General features: G+C 38.0%; 1 long non-coding RNA gene across 1 annotated transcript; it reads right to left on the reverse strand.

Annotated features, from left to right (window-relative positions):
* Positions 1 to 783: 783 nt before the first annotated feature.
* LOC145806390 (uncharacterized) lies at positions 784 to 16,678 on the reverse strand. Its single transcript, XR_014349421.1, has 3 exons — positions 16,536 to 16,678; positions 13,040 to 16,271; positions 784 to 3,282 (listed from the first exon to the last, which is right to left on the reverse strand). It is a non-coding gene; the product is annotated as an uncharacterized LOC145806390 (long non-coding RNA).
* Positions 16,679 to 17,774: the final 1,096 nt, after the last annotated feature.

Raw genomic sequence — 17,774 nt, forward strand, 5'->3', positions numbered from 1 at the left:
TGATTTTGTCCAAAAAATCACTCACACAAAAAATCTCAACTAGTTTTGAATCCGGTGTCTAATCACACGTAACCCAAGTCATTTTATCCCATAAATCACTCACAAAAATGTAACTCTATTTTATAAGAAAAATACAAAGGGTGTGAAAACCGTTTTATAATGCTCAAATACTCAACAAATTTTCTCTCAAAAAATTATTCAGTGAAGAACACGAGATTATTTTCTCAATGTAACAATTTTATCACCAATTTTTTAGCACACTTCTCTTTGCTTTTCTTTTATTTGCTCTGCCTCACTTTTCTTTACAATGCTTCTTTTATAGCCAATGAAAAATACAACCATCACAACTAAAAATCGGACTTTTTGCAATGGTCTCAACGTCGCGGAAGGGAGCGTGACAAAAGGTATTTACGATGATTACAAATCATCGCTTTCTTATAGCGACAACAAATCAAAGGCTTTTGCAACAGTTTAACTTGAGACAAAAAAGTAGGGAAAATATCACTTTTAGCGACAGTTTAGGATGTCGTCACCAAAAAAAAAAAAGATACGGACGGTTTATTACTGTTGAAAAAAATTATTTTCATAAAATAAATATATATTTTATTAATTGCATTGCAAAAAATAAAAGCATATATAATATATTACAATTATTTCCCTGTACAAATTATTAGTATTTTCCAAAATAAAATACATCTACATTCGCATTCACAAAATCATATATATATATATATATATTTATGAATAATAATAACATATATGTCCTATAACAATACAGTATCAACCAAACATTCATTACAAAAATATATAAAATATCCTTCAACAATACTAATAGTTTTTTGATAATTCAAGAATTCGAATTTGTACTAAAACAAAATGAAAGTATCGATAGTACAAATTAAAAAAAAAAAAAACATATATATCATAGCTTGTTTTAGCATCAACAGTAAACTCTAATATCGATATACGAAGATATCATCACGTACTTAAAGGGCAGCATCTACAAAAGAAACAAAAAAAACAATTATTTACAACATAATTAATTTCAAACTTACAAAATTGTAAAACATTTGATATTTAATTCAATAAATAAATAAATAAATAAGATTGCAACTTATACATGAATCGAGCACCACACAATGTCTTTCACCATCTTCTCCAATTATTCTTAGTTCTCGGGATGGTGTTTCCAAACGAACATTCGGCTTTTTCACTTTTAAGACAAAGACTTCGCAATATTCGAGCCCAATGAGAACTCCATCAATTTTACGCAACGGATCATCATTAATAAGAAGTCCCTCCGCCAATTGGACTATCGATATACATGAAGTATCCAAAGAAACATTAATTACATCTTACAATGATGATAATACTATTAAACCAGGTACTGATTGAACACATTCTCCTATAATTTAACAATAATTGAATAAACACAAAACAAGAAATCTAGCCAAACAATTGTAGTCAAATAGAGGCACAATAGCCCCTAGTAATTCATGTTATTAGACATCAAACAGATGTGAGATTAACAATAACAAAAATGCAACATAGGTGACACAAAACACAGAACAAATAATCAATGTGAAGCAGCCAAGTCTCGCATTTTCCTGCAAGTTATTTGTGCCTAGTTAGTTGTGTGTGTCAAGTTTCGTTCACATCCTACACCATTTGACCAATTTAATGCGCCAACTGGCTATAAAAAGAATTTCTAAAGTACAAGTTTTCAAAAACGGGAATTAGGTTCTAGATTCAAAACTAGGAACCGGTTTCAAGTCCCATATTTTCCTAGAAGTCATTTTTTCCTAATTAGTCATGTGTGTCAAATTTCGTTCACATCCGACGCCGTTTGACCATTTTTGTGCGTGAATCAACTCAGAAAAAAATTTCTAAAGGACAAGTCCGGTCTTTTCCTACAAGTCATTTGTGCCTAGTTATTCGTGTGCATGAAGTTTCTTTCACATCCGATGCCGTTTGACCATTTCAATGCGTCAATCGGCTCGAAAATTTCTAAAGGACAAGGTTTCACAAACGGAAATGAGGCTCTAAATTCAAAAGCGGGAACTAATTTTGAGTCTCGTCTTTTCCTACAAGTCATTTGTGCCTAGTTAGTTGTGTGTGCCAAGTTTCGTTCACATCCTATGCCGTTTGATTTTTTTGGTGCGTCAACAGGCTCGAAAAAGAATTTCTAAAAGACAAGTTTTCACAAACAGGAATTAGACTCTAGATTCAAAATCGGGAACCAGTTTTGAGTCCTGTCTTTTCCTACAAGTCATTTGTGTCTAGTTAGTCGTATGTGTTAAGTTTCGTTCACATCAGATGTTGTTTGACCATTTTAGTACGTCAACCAGCTCAAAAAAGAATTTCTAAATGACAAGTTTTCACAAATGGGAATTAGTCTCTAAATTCAAAACCAGGAACTGATTTTAAGTCTCGTCTATTCCTACAAGCCATTTGTGCCTACTTAGTCGTGTGTGCCAAGTTTCGTTCACATCCGACGTTGTTTGACCATTTTAGTGTGTCAATCGGCTCGAAAATTTCTAAATGACAAGTTTTCACAAACGGAAATTAGACTCTAAATTCAAAACCAGGAACCAGTTTCGAGTCTCATCTTTTCCTACAAGTCATTTGTGCCGAGTTAGTTGCATGTGCCTAGTTTCGTTCACATCCTATGTTGTTTGATATTTTTAGTGTGTCAACTGGCTCGAAAAAGAATTTCTAAAAGACAAGTTTTCACAAATGGGAATTAAGCTCTAGATTCAAAATCGAGAACCAGTTTCGAGTCTCGTTTTTTCCTAAAAGTCATTTGTGCCTAGTTAGTCATGTGTGTTAAGTTTCGTTCACATTCGACATCGTTTGACCATTTTAGCACATCAACCAACTCGCAAAAAAATTTCTAAAGGACAAGTTTTCACAAATGAGAATTTGGCTCTAGATTCAAAATCCGTAACTGGTTTCGAGTCCCATTTTTTCTTAAAAGTCAGTTGTGCCTAATTAGTCGTGTATGTCAAGTTTCATTCACATCTGACCCCGTTTGACCATTTTAGTGCATCAACCGACTCAAAAATGAATTTCTAAATGACAAGTTTTCACAAACGGGAATTAGGCTCTAGATTCAAAACCGGGAATCAATTTCGAGTCCCGATTTCTCTTACAAGTCATTTGTGCCTAGTTAGTCACGTGCGTCAGGTTTCGTTCACACTCGACACCGTTTGACTATTTTAGTGCGTCAACTAGCTCAAAAAAGAATTTCTAAAGGATAAGTTATTACAAATGGGAATTAGGCTCTAGTATAGCGACCCCGGGTTTTTTTCCATAGGATTATTGTATCCGGACTTAGGCCCCGTAGCTCCTACCATTGTATTTTGATTGTTACCGTCCTTTAATTTCCTATTTCGTTATAGCGACCCCGGGTTTTTTTCCATAGGATTATTGTATCCGGACTTAGGCCCCGTAGCTCCTACCATCGTATTTTGATTGTTACCGTCCTTTAATTTCCTATTTCTGAGTAGGGAGATGCAATAGGCAGGTTTATAGCAGGTTGGTTGAGCTTGGGAGCAAAGGGTTACTGCCCAGAATTTTGACTCTTCGCTCGAGCGAGCTCTTTGTTTTGGTCCGTCGCTCGAGCCAGGGTTTCTTCGATCGAGCGAGGACTGCGTTTTTATAGTTAGACCTGAGAGCAGAGGTTTTTGGCTCGAGCGAGCTTTTCTCCGCTCGAGCGAGTTAGCTTCGCTCGAGCGTGTGTCTGGTTACAGACTTGAGGGTTTGAGTTCTTTGCTCGATCGAGTTTTCTTTCGCTCGAGCGAGCTTTTGGGTTGTTGGCTCGAGCAAGGCTTCCTTGGCTCGAGCGTAGCTTCTCTGTGTCTGGTCGCTCGAGCGACCAAGTATTCGCTCGAGCGGGCCTGTCCAGTTTATATACGCAGCAACGGGTTTTGATCAGTCTTTTCATCTTCTTTTTGGGTCCAAACCCTAGGTCCGACTTCTCTCTCTCCCTACTCACCTTCTTTCTTAGGTTTGATCTATTTAGAGTGTGTTTCTACCCTAGTTGCTTTATTAAAAAGATAGAGGGAGTCGAGGGCTTTCATTTAATCTGAACATTTGGCGATTTGGAGCACATTGGTATTTGGGCACTCATCTTTGTCTTCACCATTCGGGTTGTTTTCTTCGAGGTAGGGATTTCCTACTCCATTTTATAAGTTTTGTTCTAAGTTTTGGTATTTTGATATGTTGGGGTTACTTTGATAATTTTGGGAAAAACCCTAGTTGTAATAATTAATTAATTTGTATAATTGATTTAAGGGGATTGAGGAATTTGGTTAAATTCATGAAATTGGGAAATTATTGATTAATTGGTGTAGTTGGATAATTTAAATCATTCGCCTATTGAATTGTTGTTATAGTTATTTCCAAGTCTAGAAATAACTGTTTTGGGCTATCGGTGGAGGATAGTCGTGATTGTTGTAGACAATGCATGTGGATTAGGTATAACTGAAACTAATCACATTGGTTGAGTCATTAATTTTGACTGTTGAATTCATACAGACATTATGTGTATTGATTGTGTGATGTATACGTTATGTGTTACATACTTTGTTTGTGTGTGGGAGGAGATAGGGGATGTACACCACGGTTTAGGGGAAGATAGGGGATGGACCTCTAAACCGGATTTTGTTTGGGAGGAGATAGGGGATGGACTCCATTAGCATCACTTTTATGTGTGCTTATTTATATTGAAGTGTTTTGTTGATACAGCACTAAAATGTGTATCAAATTGGAAGTATGAAGTGTTTTGGTTTGAGCCTGAGTCTCATTTGTTTGTTGATATTGGAAGAATGTGAATTTGATATATATAGTACACTGTTGGAAGTTTGGCCAGGTTCTGAGCCATATTGAATTAATATATTGGAAAGTAAAACGTGTCTTAGACATTAATGTCATGAAACTGTATAAAGATATAACTGATTATCTTGGTTAACCAATTATTGAATGCTATTGCTTTATTCAATGCTTATATTTGGTTTAGTATATTTCTACTGGGCTGTGGCTCACCCTTTATGGGAACATCATTTTCAGGTTCAGGTGATAAGCTACCTCCAAGGACTTAGCTTGGGAGGGTTTGGCTTCTGGATTTTGAAGAAGACTATCTTTAGTTAATTGTCTTTATTTATTAGTACATGTAAACATTCAAGCCTAGTGCTTTTCTTGTATTGAGTTAGAACTCATATTTTTGTATCCAAGTGTTGGCTTGGAAAGATGTAAGCCTGTAGGGCATTTTATTCGATGTTACATGTAATGCTTTTATTTAGTAATACTCTGATGAATGAATTAATAAATTGTTTTCTTTAAATGATGCATGTCAATGATATATATATAATGGGTTTATTTTGAGGGCGTTACAACTTGGTATCAGAGCGTACCGGGTTTGAATACTTTGGGTACGTGGGAAGTGATTAGTATCACATTGGGTTCGTCTCGTTTAATAGAGACATAGCGCAATGTTATATGCTTATGTGATAACATGTTTATGTGATTATGTGGGTATGGAATGTAGTTTCTAGGATGTTGATTGGACCCTTGAGTTTGTAGTAGTCTTGTTGGAAAGGCACTTGATCACTGCTGCTTCCAACCGGAACTATAGTAACGCCTTGGGACTATCATTATCCAGGAATGAAATTCGTAGGTGCTTATGTGATTATGTGCTTACGTGGAATGAATTATTGTTGTCCAATGCATTAGGACGCGAGTGTTTAGCTTCGACACATTTATTAATGTGCTAATGTCTTTGTTTCCTTTAATAGGATGTCAGGACGAGGACGAGGACGCGGTAGGCGTGGTAGGCCGGGTAGGCAGGAGGTGCCTGTGTCAGAGGAGATTCCGGTAGTTCAGGAAGGAATTGGCCAGGCCAATGTGGCCGAGCCGGTAGGCCAGCAGGCTATGGGCGCTTTAGCTCGAGAGATAGCAGGGGCATTCAGGGAGTCAGTAGGCATTCTCAGAGCTGAGAATCAAGCTCGGGATGTTGCTGCAGATGCAGGACCTTCCTTTCTGAAGAGGGAGTTCTTCCGGTCTAATCCGGATGAATTTGTGGGTGATCCTAAAGAGCCGCTTAAGGCAGATGAATGGCTCGAACAGACAACGAAGACGTTTGAGATGCTTGGCATCGAAGACGAAGGGTTGAAAGTGACCTTGGCATCTTTCCAGTTGAAGGGGGATGCGGGTCAGTGGTGGAAATTTACTAAGGGTCGTATAGGAGGTACATGGGAGGCTTTTGTGAATGCTTTTCAGGAGAAGTTCTTATCTCCAGCAATCAGGGAGAAGCTGCGAGACCAGTTTTGCCAGCTTAAGCAGTCGAGTTCTTCAGTGGCCGAGTTTGAGGCTGCATTTACTAGCTTGTCCAGTTTTGCACCTGAGTTGGTGGCGTCTGAGGAACGCCGCTGTATTGAGTTTGAGAAGAAGTTGAGGCGTGGCCTTAAGCTGAGAGTTGGGGGAACCATGATTCGGGATTATGGGCGTATGGTTGATGCTACAGCCCACATGGAAATCATGATGCAGGAGGAGGAGGAAGGACAGAAGGGCTCCAAGAGGAGTCAGGATGGTCAGAGTGATGGTAGGAGGCAGAAGGGTTTTAATCCTCAGCAGTCTCAGGGTAGCTTTTCTAGATCGACTTTTCCTGTGCCGAGTGCTAGTTCGGGGAAAGGCAGTCAGGGAGACATTACCTGCTTCAAGTGTGGCCAGCTGGGCCACAAGTCTCCAGTTTGTCCTCAGAGGGGAGGAGTTCAGAGAGCAGCATCTTCTTCGGCTCGATCTCAGAGCCAGAGTCAGGGTAGAGGCCAGCCACTCTCGTGTTATCAGTGTGGTCAGCCAGGGCATATGAAAAGGTATTGCCCGCAGTTGGGTGGCACACCTGGTGCATCTGGTTTGAGGCCGATTCAGGGTCAGCAGCCAGCTCAGTCGGGTCAGGCCTCGAGAGCCAATCAGGGGGCTTCATCGTCCCAGTCAGTGCAGCAATCTTATGCTCCTAGGGGTGAGCAGGTTGATCAGAGGTCGTCTGGGCGCGTGTACGCTGTTACCGCGCAGAATCTTGTGCCGGCACCATCAGTTGTGAGAGGTACCTTCTTGTTTTGCAACTCGGTTGCTAATGTTTTGATTGATACGGGTGCATCTCATTCCTTTGTGTCTGCTGCATTTGCATCTATTTTGGAGTTGGAGTTAGCACAGTTAGCATCTCCTATTTGTGTAGTGTCACCTCTTGGGGGTGAATTGATCTTGAAACAAGGTGTTAGGGGTTGTGATATAGAGGTGGATTATCATAGAATCCCATTTTCCTTTGTAGTTATGCCTATGAGGGGTTTCGATGTTATTTTGGGTATGGACTGGTTATCGTCATATCGGGCAGTTATTGATTGCTACCGCCAGAGGGTCACTTGTTGTACCGTGAGCGGAGAGTATTTTCATTTTCTGGGGGACCGGGTTGGTAATGTGTTGCCACCGGGGTATGTTCCGCGAGGACGGAGTGAGCTTAGTGGTCTACTTGCTAACCTTTCGATTAGTGAGGATGATGAGACTCAGATTGTGTTGCCAAGGGTGGTTTGTGAGTACTCGGACGTCTTTCCCAAGGATCTTATTGGTTTGCCACCGCATCGGGAGATTGAGTTCTCTATTGACCTAGTGCCCAGCACGACGCCGATTTCTATGGCACCTTATCGTTTTGCCCCAGCCGAGTTAGTTGAGTTGAAGATTCAGCTCCAGGAGTTGCTAGATAAGGGTTTTATACGTCCTAGTGCCGTGGGGAGCACCGGCCCTCTTTGTTAAAAAGAAAGGTGGTGCTTTGAGACTTTGTATAGATTACCGGAAATTGAATCGGGCTACGGTTAAGAATAAGTACCCTATGCCTCGTATAGATGATCTGTTCGATCAGTTGAAGGGTTCCCATTGTTTCTCGAAGATAGACTTGAGATCGGGTTATCATCAGTTAAGAGTCAGGGAGGAGGATATTCCGAAAACGGCATTCCGTACGCGGTATGGCCACTATGAGTTTCTGGTGATGCCATTTGGGCTCACTAATGCACCGGCAGTTTTTATGGATTTGATGAACCGAATATTCTGGGAATTTTTAGATCGTTTTGTAGTTGTCTTCGTGGACGACATCCTTATCTATTCACCTTCTGAGGAGAAGCACAACGAACACCTGAGAGTGGTGCTTGAGTTACTTAGAGCCCATAAGCTTTATGCTAAGTTTGGGAAGTGTGAGTTCTGGCTAGAAGAGGTCAAGTTCTTAGGCCATGTAGTTTCTGGAGAAGTAGTGTCTGTTGATACATCCAAGACTGAGGCAGTGCAAGATTGGGCACAGCCTAAGAATGTGTTTGAGATCCGCAGTTTTCTGGGGTTAGCTGGGTATTATCGTCGGTTTGTGAAAGATTTCTCCAGATTAGCTTCGCCTTTGACTAGATTGACTCGGAAGGGAGTCAAATTTGTATGGAGTGAGACTTGTGAAAAGTCGTTCCAGGAGTTGAAAGTTAGACTGACCACCGCTCCAGTATTGATTATTCCAGAGAGAGGGTTGGGTTATGCAGTCTATTGTGACGCCTCACGAGAGGGTCTGGGTTGTGTATTAATGCAAGAAGGGAAAGTAGTTGCCTATGGCTCACGTCAGTTGAAAATTCACGAGCAGAATTACCCTACGCATGATCTAGAGTTAGCAGTTGTGATATTTGCCTTGAAGATTTGGAGGCATTATCTTTATGGTGAGAGATTTGAGGTATTCTCGGATCATAAGAGTCTGAAATATTTGTTTACACAGAAAGACTTGAACTTGAGGCAGAGGAGGTGGATGGAGTTCATAGAGGATTATGACTTTGAATTGCATTATCATCCGGGAAAGGCCAGTGTGGTGGCCGATGCCCTTAGCAGAAAACCTGTTGGTGTCATAGCTAGTATAGCCATCCGAGAATGGGAGATGTTGGGTGCACTTGGAGAGTTTGATTTACTTTTGGGCGAATCCGTTGAGGCTGCGGCCTTGTTTTCTGTTGTCGCACAGCCTACACTTGTGACTCGAGTGTTAGAGGCTCAGAGGGGTGACCTTGAGGTAGAATCGCTTCGTGAGAAGATTTCCGGTGGGAAGGTTGAGAAGGGTTTGACGGTGTATCCCGACCTGAGTGTGAGATACCGAGACCGTCTGTTTGTGTCAGAGTCTTGTCGAGAGGAGGTACTCCGAGATTTTCATCATTCACGCCTTGTGGTGCATCCGGGAGGCACTAAGATGTATAGGGATTTGGGTCGCCAGTTCTGGTGGCGGGATATGAAGAGAGATGTGGCAGCTTTCGTATCTAAGTGCCTTACTTGTCAGCAAGTGAAGGCTGAACATCAGAGGCCAGCGGGTTTGTTTCAACCCTTGCCTATTGCCGAGTGGAAGTGGGAACACGTCACTATGGACTTCGTTGTGGGTCTTCCGAGGACTCAGCGGGGTAGTGATGCTATTTGGGTGGTAATAGACCGGTTGACTAAGTCGGCGCACTTCATTCCTATGCGCGTGAGAGATTCGGTAGATCATCTTACCGACCTGTACATTCGGGACATAGTGAGATTGCACGGGGTCCCAGTGACGATCGTCTCTGATAGAGATCCTCGTTTTACTGCCAGGTTGTGGCAGAGTTTGCAGAGTGCCTTAGGCACTAAGTTGGCCTTTAGCACGGCTTATCATCCACAGACTGACGGGCAGTCCGAGCGTACTATTCAGATCCTTGAGGATATGCTTCGGGGTTGTGTTCTAGACTTTAGTGGGTCGTGGGAGAGGCACTTGCCGTTGGTGGAGTTTGCCTACAACAACAGTTTCCAGTCTAGTATTGGTATGGCACCGTTTGAGGCCTTGTATGGCCGACCGTGTAGATCTCCTGTTTGTTGGGCCGAGGTGGGTGATGCACCTCTGTTGGGTCCGGAGTTGGTAAGGGAAACGACGGAGAAAGTTGAGCTTATCCGTAAGAGGCTCGTTACAGCACAGAGTCGTCAGAAATCTTATGCCGACCGTAGGAGGAGACCTTTGGTGTTTGAGGTGGGTGATCATGTCTTTCTGAAGATATCACCTAGACAGGGTTTGATGAGGTTTGGGAAGAGCGGGAAGTTGTCCCCTCGGTTCATTGGTCCGTTTGAGATCCTTGAGAGGATTGGCGAGGTTGCTTATCGTTTAGCTTTACCGCCGCAGCTGTCCGGAGTACATGACGTGTTTCATGTGAGTATGCTTCGGAAATATGAGCCGGATCCATCACATGTGTTGGATTGGACCGATTTAGTGGTTGATGAGGATGTCTCGTATGAGGAGAGACCGGTTCGGGTCTTGGATAGGCGGGATCAAGTTTTGCGAGGCAAAACCATCCCTTTGCTCAAAGTTTTGTGGAAACATCACGGAGTGGAGGAAGCCACTTGGGAACGTGAGTTGGAAGTCCGCGAAAAATACCTGGACATGTTTATCGATTTGTAATCTTGTATTTAGATTTTGTAATATTGTTGAACTTAAGAGCCTTACATATGTCTTAAGTTGTAAAACGTTGAGTATGTTTTAGTAAATGGGTGTATCTTGAAACTAGCTTCATTATAGAAGTTTAGTGTAGCATTGCATATGTTGATTACATTGCTGAATGTGTTGTATATATCATGCAATTGAATATGATATGGGGATTGCTAACATTGAAAGGAATAATGCGTCATAATGATACAGGCTGAAATATATGTTATTTTATATATATTGTGGGATGCCTCTTGATAAAGAGATGAAGTGATCAGTATTGGGTCAAGCTGTTTATTCTTGTTATTTAATATCTTTGGGAATTGAGAAAAACTTGTTTTTTATAAACTTATGCTTAATTTCGGGGACGAAATTCTTTGAAGGGGGGGGGGAGGTTATAGCGACCCCGGGTTTTTTTCCATAGGATTATTGTATCCGGACTTAGGCCCCGTAGCTCCTACCATTGTATTTTGATTGTTACCGTCCTTTAATTTCCTATTTCGTTATAGCGACCCCGGGTTTTTTTCCATAGGATTATTGTATCCGGACTTAGGCCCCGTAGCTCTTACCATTGTATTTTGATTGTTACTGTCCTTTAATTTCCTATTTCTGAGTAGGGAGATGCAATAGGCAGGTTTATAGCAGGTTGGTTGAGCTTGGGAGCAAAGGGTTACTGCCCAGAATTTTGACTCTTCGCTCGAGCGAGAAGTTCTTCGCTCGAGCGAGCTCTTTGTTTTGGTCCGTCGCTCGAGCCAGGGTTTCTTCGATCGAGCGAGGACTGTGTTTTATAGTTAGACCTGAGAGCAGAGGTTTTTGGCTCGAGCGAGCTTTTCTCCGCTCGAGCGAGTTAGTTCGTTCTTCGCTCGAGCAATAGTCCCTTCGCTCGAGCGTGTGTCTGGTTACAGACCTGAGGGTTTGAGTTCTTCGCTCGCTCGAGTTTTCTTTCGCTCGAGCGAGCTTTTGGGTTGTTGGCTCGAGCAAGGCTTCCTTGGCTCGAGCGTAGCTTCTCTGTGTCTGGTCGCTCGAGCGACCAAGTATTCGCTCGAGCGAGCCTGTCTAGTTTATATACGCAGCAGCGGGTTTTGATCAGTCTTTTTCATCTTCTTTTTGGGTCCAAACCCTAGGTCCGACTTCTCTCTCTCCCTACTCACCTTCTTTCTTAGATTTGATCTATTTAGAGTGTGTTTCTACCCTAGTTGCTTTATTAAAAAGATAGAGGGAGTCGAGGGCTTTCATTTAATCTGAATATTTGGCGATTTGGAGCACATTGGTATTTGGGCACTCATCTCTGTCTTCACCATTTGGGTTGTTTTCTTCGAGGTAGGGATTTCCTACTCCATTTTATAAGTTTTGTTCTAAGTTTTGGTATTTTGATATGTTGGGGTTACTTTGATAATTTTGGGAAAAACCCTAGTTGTAATAATTAATTAATTTGTATAATTGATTTAAGGGGATTGAGGAATTTGGTTAAATTCATGAAATTGGGAAATTATTGATTAATTGGTGTAGTTGGATAATTTAAATCATTTGCCTATTGAATTGTTGTTATAGTTATTTCCAAGTCTAGAAATAACTGTTTTGGGCTATCGGTGGAGGATAGTCGTGATTGTTGTAGACAATGCATGTGGATTAGTATAACTGAAACTAATCACATTGGTTGAGTCATTAATTTTGACTGTTGAATTCATACAGACATTATGTGTATTGATTGTGTGATGTATACGTTATGTGTTACATACTTTGTTTGTGTGTGGGAGGAGATAGGGGATGTACTCCACGATTTAGGGGAAGATAGGGGATGGACCTCTAAATCGGATTTTGTTTGGGAGGAGATAGGGGATGGACTCCATTAGCATCACTTTTATGTGTGCTTATTTATATTGAAGTGTTTTGTTGATACAACACTAAAATGTGTATCAAATTGGAAGTATGAAGTGTTTTGGTTTGAGCCTGAGTCTCATTTGTTTGTTGATATTGGAAGAATGTGAATTTGATATATATAGTACACTGTTGGAAGTTTGGCCAGGTTCTGAGCTATATTGAATTAATATATTGGAAAGTAAAACGTGTCTTAGACATTAATGTCATGAAACTGTATAAAGATATAACTGATTATCTTGGTTAACCAATTATTGAATGCTATTGCTTTATTCAATGCTTATATTTGGTTTAGTATATTTCTACTGGGCTGTGGCTCACCCTTTATGGGAACATCATTTTCAGGTTCAGGTGATAAGCTACCTCCAAGGACTTAGCTTGGGAGGGTTTGGCTTCTGGATTTTGAAGAAGACTATCTTTAGTTAATTGTCTTTATTTATTAGTACATGTAAACATTCAAGCCTAGGGCTTTTCTTGTATTGAGTTAGAACTCATATTTTTGTATCCAAGTGTTGGCTTGGAAAGATGTAAGCCTGTAGGGCATTTTATTCGATGTTACATGTAATGCTTTTATTTAGTAATACTCTGATGAATGAATTAATAAATTGTTTTCTTTAAATGATGCATGTCAATGATATATATATAATGAGTTTATTTTGAGGGCGTTACATCTAGATTCAAAATCGAAAACCGATTTCGAGTCCCCTTTTTTTCTACAAATCATTTGTCCTAGTTAGTTGTGTGTGTGTGAAGTTTCGGTGACATCTGACGGCATTTGACCATTTTAGTGCATCAACCAGCTCGAAATTTTTTTTTTAAAGGACAAGTTTTTACAAATGAAAATTAGACTCTAGATTCAAAATTGAGAACCAGTTTCAAGCCTTGTCTTTTCCTACAAGCCATTTGTTCCTCGTTAGTCGTGTTTGCTATGTTTCGTTGACATCCAACGCCGTTTGATCCTTTAAACTATTACAAATAGATTCAACATACTAATATTCATGTATCTAATAAAACAAAAGTTGGCATGTCTGATGACTCAGAATTTAGAAACAATAAGATATGTTGTATAAAACAAATTATGGTATGGCCCCTACAAAGAGCAAGATATATGCTATTCCCCCCAAACTTGGTTCATAAATTAATGAACTCTCAAACAGCAAATAGAAAACATATATATTTATCAATCAAGATTAATGTCACTTTTATCCCCTACACTATCAATTTCATCTATTTAGTCTCTAAAGTTTTCGATTTTTATCATATAACCCAATTGGAGACAATCTAATTTTGTCCAAATCACTAATAGTGAAACCTAACCTCATTGAGAAAAAGGTAATTTCGCAATTTCGACAACCTAAATCATACAACCAAACACCCATCTTCTTACTCATACTATATAAGACAACTTACTTGAAAAAGAGTTTCTAAAGAAGAAGTTTTCATAAACGATAAGTTTGCAAAGTGTTTGAAAGTTTTACATCATCATCTGGTGGTGGTGTATGTGGGTTCTCATCGACCTCAAAATCCCTAGATTCACAATGGCCACTCAATGCATCCGGTATCTATGATATTTATGGTATAATTTGTTAATCGTATTTATATTCAATGATAGAATTATGCCAAAATTAGATATTTATAAAACATAATTTATGCCAAACTTGTCTATTGTGATTTGTACTCCCTCCTTGGGACACAATAGCCAACATTTCAGCTCTCATTTGTTGCATGTGTGTCGAAAGCTCTGCTCGCATCTCCTCCCTTAACTCCTCTCTAATCTCATCCTTCAACTCCATATGAACCTGCTGGGTAATCCAATGTTTGTATTTGTTTAAAAAGCCATTTGAAATCAAGTGCTCTTGTACAGTATCTTGGACAAGATGATAGCGATGCTTGCATTTCTTACATGGACAACAAATCATCGAACCTCTAGCCCTATTGGTGTATGAAAACACCAAAAATCGGTCGATCCCATTCATGTATTCCCTCGACATTCTATTTGGAAAATTCAATCGAACTCCTGTCCATTTTGTATACTTCTCCCAAATATATATTCTATACACATTAACATGCATATTAATTAACCATCACAACAACTCTAAATAATTCCTACATGTTCATGCATCATGATACCTATCCCATACGATAATTATATACGAATGAACAAACAATCCTTGAAGCCAAAAGCAACTTGAAAACAATTTGGACATTCAAATACTTTCATAACACAATAATAGTTTTCTTATTTGCATAAATAAAATGTCACATTTAGAATGGAGATCAGACCACAATCACAACATAAATGGCAATAAGAGGGCTTCCAATAGGTAAATTAAAAATACACTAAGAGCCTCCTTTCTCCAGGTTATGAAAAAGCTTTTATGCCTGATATTTGATCTTTTTCTAATTACTTCTCCTTAAGCCAAAGGGAAACATTCTTATAAGCTCTCTAAAAAAACATTGATTCTTACAAGAAGTTGTCACTCCATTAGTTTGACACATTATCTTAGAGCTACGAGGGATAGCAAGGATGCAAATCCCTTTTTTTATTCCTTAACAAGTGACTGAATCCTATATATTCTAATAGATAGTAAAAACAAGAAATTTAATTGACACCCTATAGCCAATATAAGAAACTGAGAAAGATAATATCAAAGCATCAACAAATGCAAGAAATGCCCTAAATTCCATTAGAAACTAGAGATCGATGAACTTAATCCAATCAAATATTAGCACAAAAATGATCTCATTAAAACCCAACAACCCTAATACAAGAATTAGAGTAACAAACAAATAGAGGATTCTAAAAGGTCAATCCAAAACTATACTTTTTCTTATCAAACAATCTCACCCACAACCCCAAAGAAGAAAAAGAAAAAGAGCAAAAAGTTAAATAAAACAGCTTCTGGACAAACAACAAAGAATCAAATCTGATTGAATAAACAAAATTGGAAAAACACAAGCATAAGCACATACAAACATACAGAGAGAGAAAGAGAGCTGACCTAGGGCTTCAACAACAAGGACCAGCTTTGAATCTATAAAACAAGGGTTCTCCCCAATTTGTGAAATAGAAAAACCTAATGAGCAATTCCATCGATCAAACTGTTTTGAACTTCATTTTCTCTCCTACTTAAATAAGCTTTAAAATTTTTAAAATATACTTTAACATCAAGGATAATAAAAACAATGACATCTAAAAGTAAAAATCTTTTGAATTCCTTCATTAAACCTTATTTTACTCCATGTTTTATACTTTAACTAACAAAAACTTCATTAAATAAAAGCCAGCTGGTTGTCTTCATTGTTTAGTTTTTATAAGGCCAAGCCATCACAAGGTGCTTCAATTCAGCTAAAGATTCTTATTGTCAAGTAATTTTTCCCTTTTTTGGGTAAGAATTCTGTGTTTAATAAAGAACAAGAAGGTGTGACTAATCTGTGAGCAATTAACAAGTGAAAATAAATCAAACCCATGTATGACATCATGGGTATTGTCCAAAATCATCATAAACATCACTAAACAAACCATAATATTTTCAACTTTACTTTAATACCTTTAAAAATTCTCTGAGAAATAATCATAAAAAGGAAAGAAAATAAATGCTTTACTATTGCAATCATAGCATCAAATTTCAATACAAATAATCAGAATACATGCAAATACATACACAATCAACGGATTAGGGCTCTGTTTCGCCTCTGTTCTTTGAAACTGATTAGGGCTTGGAAACTGATGAGAGAGAGAAAGGAAAAGAGGGGGAAAGGAATCAAACCACTCAAATCAAACCCAATCAAACCCATTTATGACATCAAACCCATAAAACCAAAGAAATTGAACCACTTAAATCAAACCCATGTAAGAAATCAACAAAGATGTCAAACTCAAGAAATCATATATATATATCTATCTATACTATTATAAAGTGAACACCTCTTATGGTGTCCTGAAGCTTTACTCTCCCCATGCCATGTGGCAGTATTTTTTATTTTTTAAAAAAAAGTTAAACAAAGAGATGGGCAAGGCTTGAACCCATGACCACGGGTTTAAGTACGATGACTCATACCACTTAAGCTAAGTATACATTATAATATTAATTTCATTATTATTTTTTTTTATTCCTACTTATTTAAATTGCACACACATCGTGTGTGCCACCCACTAGTATACATATATATGAACGAATGAAGACAGAAGGGACCTCACTGCCGCCTCACCTCACCTCGCCTCGCCGTAGCCACCGTTGGAGTCGCTGTCACCCGCCCTCTGCATTCGAGTTCGCCTCTCTCGGTTGATGGTTAGGGCTTTCTCAACAAATCTATACTGTATATTTAAGCCAAAGGGGAACCAGGGCCTGGGAGCTTATCTCCATCTCAATTTTTTAATTTTTTATTATAAAAAAAAAATCTCAATATTTATTGATTTAGTTAAAAAATTTTATCAGTATTTATCAATTTTTTTTCAATTCCTTTTCACATGTCTGCAATTATTGATTTGGTCAAAATTCCATAATCAGCATTTAAAATCCCTCATTAATATTTTACATAGTTTTTAAAAAAAATTTAGATATGTCTAATCTAGATACACTAAAAAAGTATAATATTTATATAACTTTTTAAAAAAAAAATTCGCCAAAAAAAAATAAATAAATAAAAAATAAGAAAATTCAATACATTTTTGTATTTTGTTGTATTAAATAAATCTTTTAAAGATTTTTGTACAAATTTTATATATTTTAAGTATATCAAGATTAAGTGGATCTAAAAATATAAAAATACAAATTGAAAACTCAAAAAACTGTTTTTGAAAATTCCAAACCAAATAGAGTATTATTTGTAAATTTAAAAGTTGTGTAAAATTATAAAAAAAAAATTAAAAAATTATGAGTTTAATGCACAAATAACTTAATACTTGTTATGATTTTATAAAATACATAAAATTAATTAATTTCCCCTTACTCCACCCAAAATAAATTTAGTTGTATTATGTGTAAAATTATTGATTTTATTTTTCATAACATAAATAAAAATAAAACTAACATGTATCGTTAATATAATGGTAAACTTGCATTATCTTATTGGTGGAACGCTACAAATACCTATCAAAATATACTTTTAACCATCTTAAACTTTTTTTTTTATTGAATTATTTATCCACTAAAATTATAAACAAAATATAGTATTAAATTTAATAGATTCTTGCAATCTAAGAAATTAAAGAAGTAATGAAAATAATTAAATTTTAATCTTAAATTAAAAACTATAAAGAAAAACAAAAGAATTGAAATCATGTTCAATATGATAGAATTTTCATTTCAAAACATAATATTTCCGATTTTCAAGCCAAGTATGTACATATATATTTTGGATTTTGTAAAACAAAATAAAACATGAAAGATTAAATTTGGAG

Source organism: Camellia sinensis, chromosome 13 (genome assembly GCF_055761805.1).
Source record: "Camellia sinensis isolate YWXY chromosome 13, ASM5576180v1, whole genome shotgun sequence".
In the NCBI taxonomy this organism is placed as follows: Eukaryota; Viridiplantae; Streptophyta; class Magnoliopsida; order Ericales; family Theaceae; genus Camellia; species Camellia sinensis.